Below are 11,080 nucleotides of genomic sequence, written 5' to 3' on the forward strand. Positions count from 1 at the left end.
CCTACTTGAGATTCCCCTGTTTATGTCTCCCAGGATCACATTAGCACTTTTGGCCACAGCATCACACTGGGAGCTCATGTTTAGCTGATTATCCACTACGATACCACAAATATTTTTCAGAGTCACTGTTTCCCAAGATAGAGGTTCTTATTGTGTAAGTGCGGCCTAGTTTCTAGTTCTTTGTTCCTAGATCTATACTTTTACATTTAGCTGTATTAAAAACACATTGTTTGCTTTCAACAAGTTTGCTAAGCAGTCCAGATCACTCTGAATCACTGTGACCCGTCCTCTTCATTATTTACCATGCTCCCAATTTTTGTGCCATCTACAAACTATCAGTGATTATTTTGATTTCTGCCAAGTCATTGATGAAAGTGTTAAATAACAGAGTGAAGAACTAATCCTTGTAGGACCCCACTGAAAACATGGCTGTTTGATGAGGATTCCCCAGTTACAGTTACATTTTGAGACCTGTCAATTGGCGAATTTTTAAACCATTTTATATGTGCCATATTTATATTTTATTTTATCTTGTTCTAGTTTTTTTAATAAAAATGTCATGCACTACCAAGTCAAACACCTTACAAAAATCTAAGTATATTAAGTCAACACTTTTACCATTATCAACCAAACTTGTAATCTCATAAAAAATATCCTCTTTTTATTAAAACCTTTCTGTTGATCTTATATGATTTAGTAGGGTGACACTTTGAATGATAAAAACCTCATAATTTTATGAAGTTTTTAAAACATTTAAGTAACTTTTTTGATAAGACATTTAATAATCTTTTTTAAAAAATCCATTCAAATTGTGAAATCATGTAACTTTTTAATGTTTTAAGGGTTAAAAGATTTGATTATGCTAAGTGGCAATACAGAAATATCAGTTGTAGATCAGGTATTGTAATATCTTATATAGAATCAATTTTGGAATTTTTTTCTGCAGTTTGAGGTGAAACTAGATTATAAAATATTGACCAGTCTTTAATTCAGGTTTTAGCTGTTTTTAACTGGGTTTTTCACCAATCAAAAAAATTTGAGGATTTCACTTCACAGAAGAGATTACAGAAGCAGCAATACTTAGTGGAATTGGTAGGAAAACTATGCCTCCTGGTGGTTAAAATGTTAGATTTAAGAAATATAAATGAGTGACTTTCATCTGAGAAGTTTAGCAGAGTCTCTGCTAGTGCAATATCAAAGGAAGGGTTTTTTTCAGTTTATGTGGCAAAGATGCTGCCTCTAGAACACAAGAACCCCAGTTTGACTTCACTAGCATTCAGGCTACTCTTATGGGTCTGATCTAGCACCCTTTGAAATTAGTGTAAGTTTTTCCATTTACTTCAGTGTATGTTGGGCTGGTAATGAGTCCAGACAGCAGATGAAGGATTTTGCTAATTGGCTAGGTACGCTCTAAGGTCTGGGTGTTAATGGGTAGATGCAATAGTGTGCAGTGGCTTTTTTTTAAAAAAGGTAGCAACTAATTATGTATTTAGTTCACCCAGTTAGTGATTGGGGTTGTATTAGACTTGTAAATGTATATAATCTCTCCCATGCTAATTAATTACATACCTGGAAGGTGAGACCTGGATCAGACAAGTATCAGACCTATATAACAATTAACAACATTTAGTTGTTCTTAACTACCGTATGGATCATACAGTTTGATCTGTACAGGCAGCATCTTGTTCCTATGCAGAGCTAATTGGGCCCCACTCAAACATGGAACAAGGATCCAATCCCACAACTCACATTGCAGGATCAGGGTCTGAAGCTTTACTCAGCTATGAGACATGTCCTAAGCCAAAACAGTCCTCTTCACATCCAGGAGCTTTCCAATGATAGAATGGCTTGGAATTCCAAAATGTCATCAGTCAGGAGAACATGACTATTCCAGGGTTAGGTCAATCTCTTGACTTGCTAACTTAACCTAGTGTTACAGATTCAGTACCTAGTACTCTCAAAAATAGGCCTCAAATCTAAAGTGCAGGAAACAGTGCATTAAAGAAACAAGCAAAACCATAATCAAACCAACTTCTTGGCCACATAAAGTAAACTACAGTACAATTACTCTGACCACAGCAGCTGGCTATCACAAAGACCACCTCTCCTTCTAGCATCCACTCTTGAAGCTGCAGTTGTTCTGTACATTATGATTAACAGAGTCCAGGCATATACCCAAGAGAGCCAGTGGAAGAATTTTTTTCGTAACTAGCCCAAGATTCTGTTACACCCTGCTAAAGGAGAGCTGAAATAGTCCCGTCATCTTCAGATCATGCTGCAATACTCCACTCTTCAAAGTATTCCCTAAAGAACCAAAGCTAGGACAACCTCATTAACAGAATCCAAAATAGAAGCACGGAGGATTTGACCATCTTTTTCAGGCAGATTCCCACTGTCTTATATAATCTTTGCTTGTGTCTAGATTTCACAGTAATAGGTGCCTTATAAATACAGATACGCAATATAAAAGTTTGTATGATTTGTAAGCATGATATTTGGAGATCATATCTAGTTTAACATTACAGAATGATTTGTATTCTAAAAACTGGATCAAAAATAGAAACGTATTCGTTGAGATTTTGAAGGTCAACTGAGGATTAAGATGTACACACAACATTTATTCATGTAAACAGGTATTGTGTGTCTTGATCTTCAGCTTTGAAAATCTCAACCATAGTCTATCTGCTTTTTCTTGGGCTTTCACTGTAAGCACCTGATCAGCAAATAGGATTTGAATTAAGATACCAGCCAAAGATAAATGTATTTTAGTTTTGATATGGGTAGTACAGTAATTTGGACCATACTTGCTTTATTTTATGCTTATCTTTGCTCAATGACAAACATTAGTGCTCTGGATTCTCCTTTCTTCCCTTTCAAGAGGGGAAGAAATTTACAACTTAACAGAAAACCACTAGCCATCACCTTCAGCCCCCAATTAAAACCTCCTCAATGCATCATCAAGGATCTACAACCTATCCTGAAGACAGCCCCCCAACCTGAAGCAGATACTCACCAGCAACCACACACCAGAACCACTAACCCAGGAACCTATCCTTGCAACAAAGCCTGTTGCCAACTGTGCCCACATATCTATTCAGGGGACACCATCATAGGGCCTAATAACATCAGCCACACTATCAGAGGCTCGTTCACCTACTCATCTATCAATGTGATATATGCCATCATGTGCCAGCAATGCCCCTCTGCCATGTACATTGGTAATAGCTCATCTTAAGTGATCCCTCTCCTTACAGTGTGTATGATAACACCCATTTTTTCATGTTGTGTGTGTATATAAATCTCCTCACTGTATTTTCCACTGAAGGCATCCGGTGAAGTGAGCTGTAGCTCACGAAAGCTTATGCTCAAATAAATTGGTTAGTCTCTAAGGTGCCACTAGTACTCCTTTTCTTTTTGCGAATATAGACTAATACGGCTGCTACTCTGAAACCTTTACAATGGCTACCATCCAGGTGCTTACAACTATAATCTTCACTGTCACTGTCCCCAGAAAAGGGTTTGTATTAACTGGGGTTGAGATTAGGACCGTGCTCTTTAATGATAAATGCATGCAGACAGGCAAAAAACAATGGACATCATATGCTGCATTAGAACCCTAATACTTTTTGCTAGTGAAACAAGTTACTCCTTTCTTCCTGAGCTGGTATTTCTATAGGTTGCCTAATATGGATATAAGTGGCATAGTACAAAACTGCTTACAGTTTTAGTTTCCAGGAGGTAACTTTTTGTTAGTGTGGAAATGCCATTCTGTTAAATTCTGACAGGCCCTCTGTTCTGCTCCAGATATTCAAATTATTTTGATATGAGCACAGTTGCTCTTTAATTTTATAAATACCATAGACTTCAGGTGAAGGAAATCATGATACTGTTACTCCTTGCCCAAACAGCTAGCCAAAATTTGGGTTGTTCCACTGGCAGGAGGAACTGATGATACATGGGTATTTTCTTTGATGCAGTCTTGTTAATTGACAATGACTATACGCGTAGGCGCTAACTCCGTGGGTGCTCTGGGGCTGGAGCACCCACAGGGAAAAATTAGTGGGTTCTCTGCACCCACTGGCAGCCAAGCTCCCTGCTCCGCCTCACCTCACCTCCTCCGCCTCCTCCCCAAGCGCGCTCTGTCCCTGCTCCTCCGCCTACCTCCCAGCGCTTGTCACTGCCAAACAGCTGTAGCAAGCTCTGGGAGGGAGTGGGGGGAGCAGGAACATGGCACACTTAGGGGAGGAGGTGGGGAAGAGGCAGGGCCGGGGCGGGGATTTTGGGAAGGGGGTCGGAATGGGGGTGGGAGGGGGTAGGGCAGGGCCGGGGGCAGAAAGGGGTCGAGCACCCACCGGCGCCAGAAGAAGTCAGCGCCTATGACTATACATAAAAGTCCTGCTTCCCTGACTATAGTAAGAATCGAGCAGCAGGAGACAGTTTCTTTCCTCACTGTTCGAAATCTGCCTTTCCAGCCAGCACTCAGTCACCAGAGAGCTCTCTCTCAGAGCCACACTACCATCACTTCTCCCTTTCCAGCTTCCTCCCCGTACACACACTTACCCGAAAACAATACTCAGCAAAGCTGTCCATCCATACAGTTCTAATTCTTCTGTGGTCGCCCAGATACCTTTGTTTTTATGTGTGGCCTGCTTAACTGTTTTACCATTATCTTAAATGCGGGGGGGAGGGAGGTTTATACATAAGAGTTTAAAGGAGATTTAACCCAACCCACATAACAGCAATACTGACTTCATTGAACAGGCACTGCAAGACTGAGTTTTATTTTAGCTACTATACTTGTATCTGTAATACCAAAACTATTGCAAATGCAGAAGACATTTCTTCATTACTGACAGTAATGTCAAAAACCACTCTCCACACCAATGACCAGCTTCCTTCAAGACACTACTGACCTCCTCCAGAAACTCTGCATCAACAACCTCCTTCAGAACACCATCCTTTCCACCATGGATGTGACCTCCCTGTAGACTAACACCCCTCACCATGATGGCATTGCTGCCTGCCTCAAATACCTATCAGATAACATACAACACTTGGAAATCCAGCCTAAACATTTTGCCAAACTCATTCGTTTCATCCTCACCGACAACAGCTTCACATTTATCAACAAACACTTGGTGCAAATCATGGGAACAGCCATGGGTACTAGAATGGCTCCCCAACATGAAAACCTCTTAATGGGCCATCTCAAGGAAGAATTTCTGGAAAAATGCACCATGAAACCAACAATATACCTGCGGTACTTCTTCAAAGGAATCCTGAATAACACCTTCAAAAGACAAGCTTGGGAACCTAAATTCATAACTCTGCTAAACACTAAGAACCATGGACTAAACAGACACTGGTTTTATGGCTCATTACAACAATTTTTAATATACCCTACTACCTAGTAATTCTTAATTGCCCACTTCATTTTAAGTGGTCTCCTACAGCACGTCTGAGCCCCTTTTGTTTAACAATATGTCCCAATTTGCTTTAGCTTAGACACTCTGGTTACCTTCCCCAGACCTGAAGAAGAGCACTGTGAAGCTTGAAAGCTTGTCCCTTCCAGCAACAGAATATGGTCCAGTAAAAGATATTACGTAATCATCTTGTCTCTCTCATATCTTGGGCCCAACACAGCTACAACAGCACAAACAAAAAGCTTTTATGAGTTTTTTATGTTTATATGCAATACTGTGGATTAATTTCAGTTTCATTTTTTCATCTGCTGATATGTACTAGAAGCTCAAATAAATCCTTTTTGTGAGCACAGAAATATTAATATATAATATTTGCTAACCAAAGGATAACTGTAATAGATATTTATCATGCAGTACTTTGATAAGAAAAGTAAAGTGCATCAGCCTTCTGAAGAGACACAAATCCAGTTTCTATATTCCCAGACAAAACAATTAGTTAAACTGGATTTAAATTTATAAATATGTATCAATAACATAAGGGATGGGAAGACTTACAAGAATACTGTAGTTTCAAGAAAATATTGGCTAGAAAGTAAATTGAAAGCAAAGGCTAAAAAAATGTATATATAAAACACACTGGAATGAATGGAAAATTAAGGAAACCCACATTTCCCTTCTATTCCAGCCACCTCTTGCATTCTTCATGGAAAGACGACACATGTCTATGACAAGCACCACAATTATTTGACATCAAAAATCCTGCATACAGTTACTAATCCAGGTTGCCTAACACTTTCCATTATATGCTCCTGTTTTTAATATCTTTACTGAAATGTAATTCTTTGGGGCTGTGTGGCAGGGCCCACTCGCCTCTTGTGAGAGTCTTTACTGGCTGGGTGTGTCTGCTCCTGCATTCCAGCACCCAGTGGTGCAAGTAGAAATCATTTCTTGCCGGTACTCTGCACTCATAGGAGGCACACAAAGGGGAGGGGGTCACATGACCTCCCCATGTGACTCCTCCCCACCCCACCCCACCCCCAGCCCAGGGAGCCCGTGCTCTCCCCGTCCCCTCCTCATGATCCACATCCATCCTGTGTTACCTGCAGGGCAGGGGGCTCTGTCCTCCTCCCACGCTGCGCTGGATACTTTCTGCTCTACAGACCCCAGGCAGGAGGACTCAGGAGATGCAGCTGCATGGAAGGGCTGGAGGCGGGCTCCTCCTGTGCCTTTCTGGTACACCATACCAGCTATAAATATCTTATTGGTATGGTGTACCAGACCATACCACTGTACTTGCACCACTGCCAGCACTCCCTGCTAACAATTAACCTTCTCGGGCTGGCTTTCAATGACTCAGCCAATCATACACAGTCCATATGTGAAACAAACACAAAACAGACCCCTTCCAGGGTAAACAGTCCAATAAGGGCCTATCACAGTACCCTAGCTATTTCCATTCCTGGGCTAGCTTTCAAAGTGTCTCTTAGCCCCTCATGGGCTTGCTCAAGTATTGTCCCCTGCTCTGGAATGGAGCTGTACCTCCAGAGCTTCCTCCCTGGAGACTCTTTGCTTGGTGCCCCGGCTCTCTAGCTGAGCCACTGTTTATAGTTCAGCCCCCCTTCCAGAGCGGTAACAAAGTTCAAATATTACAGACCCTCTTCCAGGTCTTCAGACCCTTCTGTGAGCTACCCCCTTGCTCAAGATTTTAGTCACTCTGATTGTGGCTGGTGTGGGGGGTACCCAGGGACACCCACTACTCTGGCTTCCAACCAGGGACCCTACAAATAGCAGCCACCTGCTGCATCCCTTCTTACTCTGTTGCTGCTGCTACTGTTCCCTGGGCCAATTCCCCACAGCCCCAGCACCTTCACCCTAACCACAGGGTTGAAGTTCTGCTTCTCTACAGCCAGCCAAGAATACCATTCTTGCTCACCTGGCTCCAGCCAGCAACTGAGCTGCTCTGTCCAGCAGCTCCTTTTTATATGTTCCCAACAGCCTCTCTCTGATTGGCTGTTTGGAGGATTCACCTCTACCGCTCTTTCCTGGGGCAGGGTGTGGTAGGTTTGCCAAAGCTTTGTGCTTGGCTACACTGTCTAATGACTAAACAGTCACCTGGCTTTGTCTTGTATGCATGTATTTGGATATAGCCTTTGATTACATGATCATGTGCCATCTATTCTTGAGGAGGATCCTCTGCTTCATTCAGTATACAGCATCGGCAGTGGCTTAAGTAGAGGGTTGGAAAAACAAAGGATGTTCTCCCATGGTTAAGGCATTAACCTGGAAGCCAAAAAAGTTGGGTTCTACTTCTTGCTCTGCCATAGGTTTTTGGGGTTTTTTGTTTGTTTTGTTTTTGTGATTTTGGACAGGACTATCATAATGCATATGCATAAAAGATGGAAGATCTGAGGCCTTCTTCTGTAGTAAAAACAACAGCCATGAGCAAGTTGCAGAGAGTCACATTCTCACATTCCATCTAAATTGCATCAAAACAATGTAATATTGGGCTGTTTAAAAGGTACTCCTGTCCTAATAGTACCCACCATCACCAGATAAAGAAAGAGCTCTTAAAGAAAACTTTGCTAGCATTCTGCCTGGTAAGAAACCACTTAATAGTTGTGATTGTGAAACCTATACTTCTATTGTTTTGCCTTTATGTTCCCTACTTTTCTATTATTTATTTATATGGTCTCTATCTCAGCTAGTCCTGGAACCCACAAGAGTAGAGGCAATTCTTGATATAGTCCTAAGTGGAGTACAGGATCTGGTCCAAAAGGTGAATATAGATGAACCGCTTGGTAATAGTGACTATAATGTAATTAAATTTAACATCCCTGTGGTGGGGAAAACATTATATCATGGTAGTATATAATTTCAGAAAGGGGAGCTACACAAAAATGAGGCAGTTAGTTAAACAGAAATTAAAAGGTACAGTGCCAAAAGTGAAATCCCTTCAAGGAAACTTTTTAAAGACACCATAATAGAGGCTCAATTTAAATTTATACCCCAAATGAAAAAAAAAAACATAGTAAGAACCAATAAAAGTGCCTGTGGCTAAACAACAGTACTGTGGCTAAACAACAAAGTAAAAGGAGCAGTGAGAGGCAAAGAGGCATCTTTTAAAAAGTGGAAGTTAAATCCTAGTGAGGAAAATAGAAAGGAGCATAAACATTGGCAAGTGAAGTGTAAAAATATAATTAGGAAGGCCAAAAGAATTTGAGGAACAGCTAGCCAAAGACTTAAAAAGTAATAGCAAAAAAATTTTAAGTACAACAGAAGCAGGAAGCCTGCTAAACAACCAGTGGGGCCACCGGACAATCAAGATACTCAAGGACAATAAGGCCATTGCGGAGAAACTAAATGAATTCTTTGCATCGATCTTCATGGATGAGGATGTGAGGGAGATCCCCAAACCTTAGCCATTCTTTTTAGGTGACAAATCTGAGGAACTGTCCCAGATTGAGGTGTCATTAGAGGACGTTCTGGAGCAAATTGATAAACTAAACAGTAATAATTCACCAGGACAAGATGGTATTCACACAAGAGTTCTGAAGTAACTCAAATGTGAAACTGCAGAATGACTAACTGTGGTATGTAATCTATCATTTAAATCAGTCTTGGTACCAGATGACTGGAGCATAGCTAATGTGACACCAATTTTTTAAAAAGGCTCCAGAGGCGATCCTGGAAATTACAGGCTGGTAAGCCCAACTTCAGTATCTGGCAAACTGGTTGAAACTATAGTAAAAAATGGAATTATCAGACACATAGATGAACATAATTTGTTGGGAAAGAGTCAACATGTTTTTTGTAAAGGGAAATCATGCCTCACCAATCTACTAGAATTCTTTGAGGGGGTCAACAAGAATGTGGACAAGGGGGATCCAGTGGGTATAGTATATTAAAATTTTCAGAAAGCCTTTGATAAGGTCCCTCACCAAAGGCTCTTAAGCAAAGTAAGCTGTCATGGGGTAAGAAGGAAGGTCCTCTCACGGATCAGTAACTGGTTAAAAGATAGGAAACAAAGGATAGGAATAAATGGTCAGTTTTCAGAATGGAGAGATGTAAATAGTGGTGTCCCTCAGGGTTCTGTACTGGGCCCAGAAATGTTCGGCATATTCATAAATGTTCTGGAAAAGGGGGTAAACAGTGAGATGCCAAAAATTGAAGATGATACAAAACTACTCAAAATAGTTAAGTCCAAAGCAGACTGAAGAGTTACAAAGGGATCTCACAAAATTGGGTGACTTAGAGTCATTGTGGATAGTTCTCTGAAAACATCCATTCAGTGTGCAGTGGCAGTCAAAAAGCTAACAGAATGTTGGGAATCATTAAGAAAGGGATAGATAATAAGACATTCTTATTCTCAGAATAATCATATTGCTCTATATAAATGCATGGTATGCCCACATCTTGAATTCTGTGTGCAGATGTGGTCATCCTATCTCAAAAAAGATACTTTGGAATTGGAAAAGGTTCAGAAAAGGGCAACAAAAACTATTAGGGGTATGGAACAGCTTCCATATGAGGAGAGATTAATAAGACTGGGATTTTTCAGCTTGGAAAAGAGGCTACTAAGGGGGGAGATGATAGAGGTGGAGAAAGTAAATAAGGAAGTGTTATTTACTCTTCCTCATAACACAAGAACTAGGGGTCACCAAATTAAATTAATAGGCAGCAGGTTTAAAACAAACAAAAGGAAGTATTTCTTCACGCAACGCACAATCATCGTGTGGAACTCTGCTGGAGGACGTTGTGAATGCCAGGACTACAACAGGTTCAAAAAAGAACTAGATAAATTCCTGGAGGATAGGTCCATCAATGGTTATGAACCAGGATGGGCAGGGATGGTGTCCTTAGCCTCTGTTTGCCAGAAGCTAGGAATGGGCGGCAGGGGATGGATCACTTGATGATTACCTGTTTTGGTAATTCCCTCTGAAGCACCTGGCATTGCCCACTGCCAGAAGACAGGATACTGGGCTAGATGGACCTTTGGTCTGACCTGGTATGGCTGTTCTTATGATTCTTTAACTGTTATGTCTGTTGTAATTTTGCAAGATTTAAATCAACTAAGGGTGGTGGGGTATGATTGGTTAAAGAATTGTTTCTAATGCGATAGGATTGGTGCAATAATTGTTTCATAATGGGCTAGGGTTGGTGAAAAATACTATTTTGTAGTTACTTTAGTTTTAAATGATTGGTTATAATTAAGTAGGACCCAAGTTTTAACTATATAAACTGGGGTCCAAAAGTAAGTTCTTTGGAACCTAACTCCAGGAAGGTGGCCCAAGATCAGAGCTACCAGACCTCAACACCCTGCCTTCCATAATGTGCAGAAACTGGAGCCCTAAACAATCTAATCTTGACGGGCCATCAAGAAAAGTTCATCTGCCTTATTGGGAGTGGTGAGCATTGTATCCTTCGTGTATATTCTGTTTTAGTAACCGTTAATAAACAGAGGTTAAGGATATTCCTGTGGAAGGCTCTTTCACTGGTAAAAGACCACACAGACCTGTGGAGCCCTGAGTCCACCCAAAATGGGTGTTAGTCCTGAATCCACTGGGAATGGGTGTTAGCTCAAAGCCCATGGAGGGGCAGACCCTGAAATTGTGCTGGTAACAGATGGCCAAATAAAAGTTACATGGGGCAACCTTACA

The sequence above is a fragment of the Lepidochelys olivacea genome (assembly GCF_965140295.1).
Source record: "Lepidochelys olivacea isolate rLepOli2 genome assembly, chromosome: 1".
Classification (NCBI taxonomy): domain Eukaryota; kingdom Metazoa; phylum Chordata; order Testudines; family Cheloniidae; genus Lepidochelys; species Lepidochelys olivacea.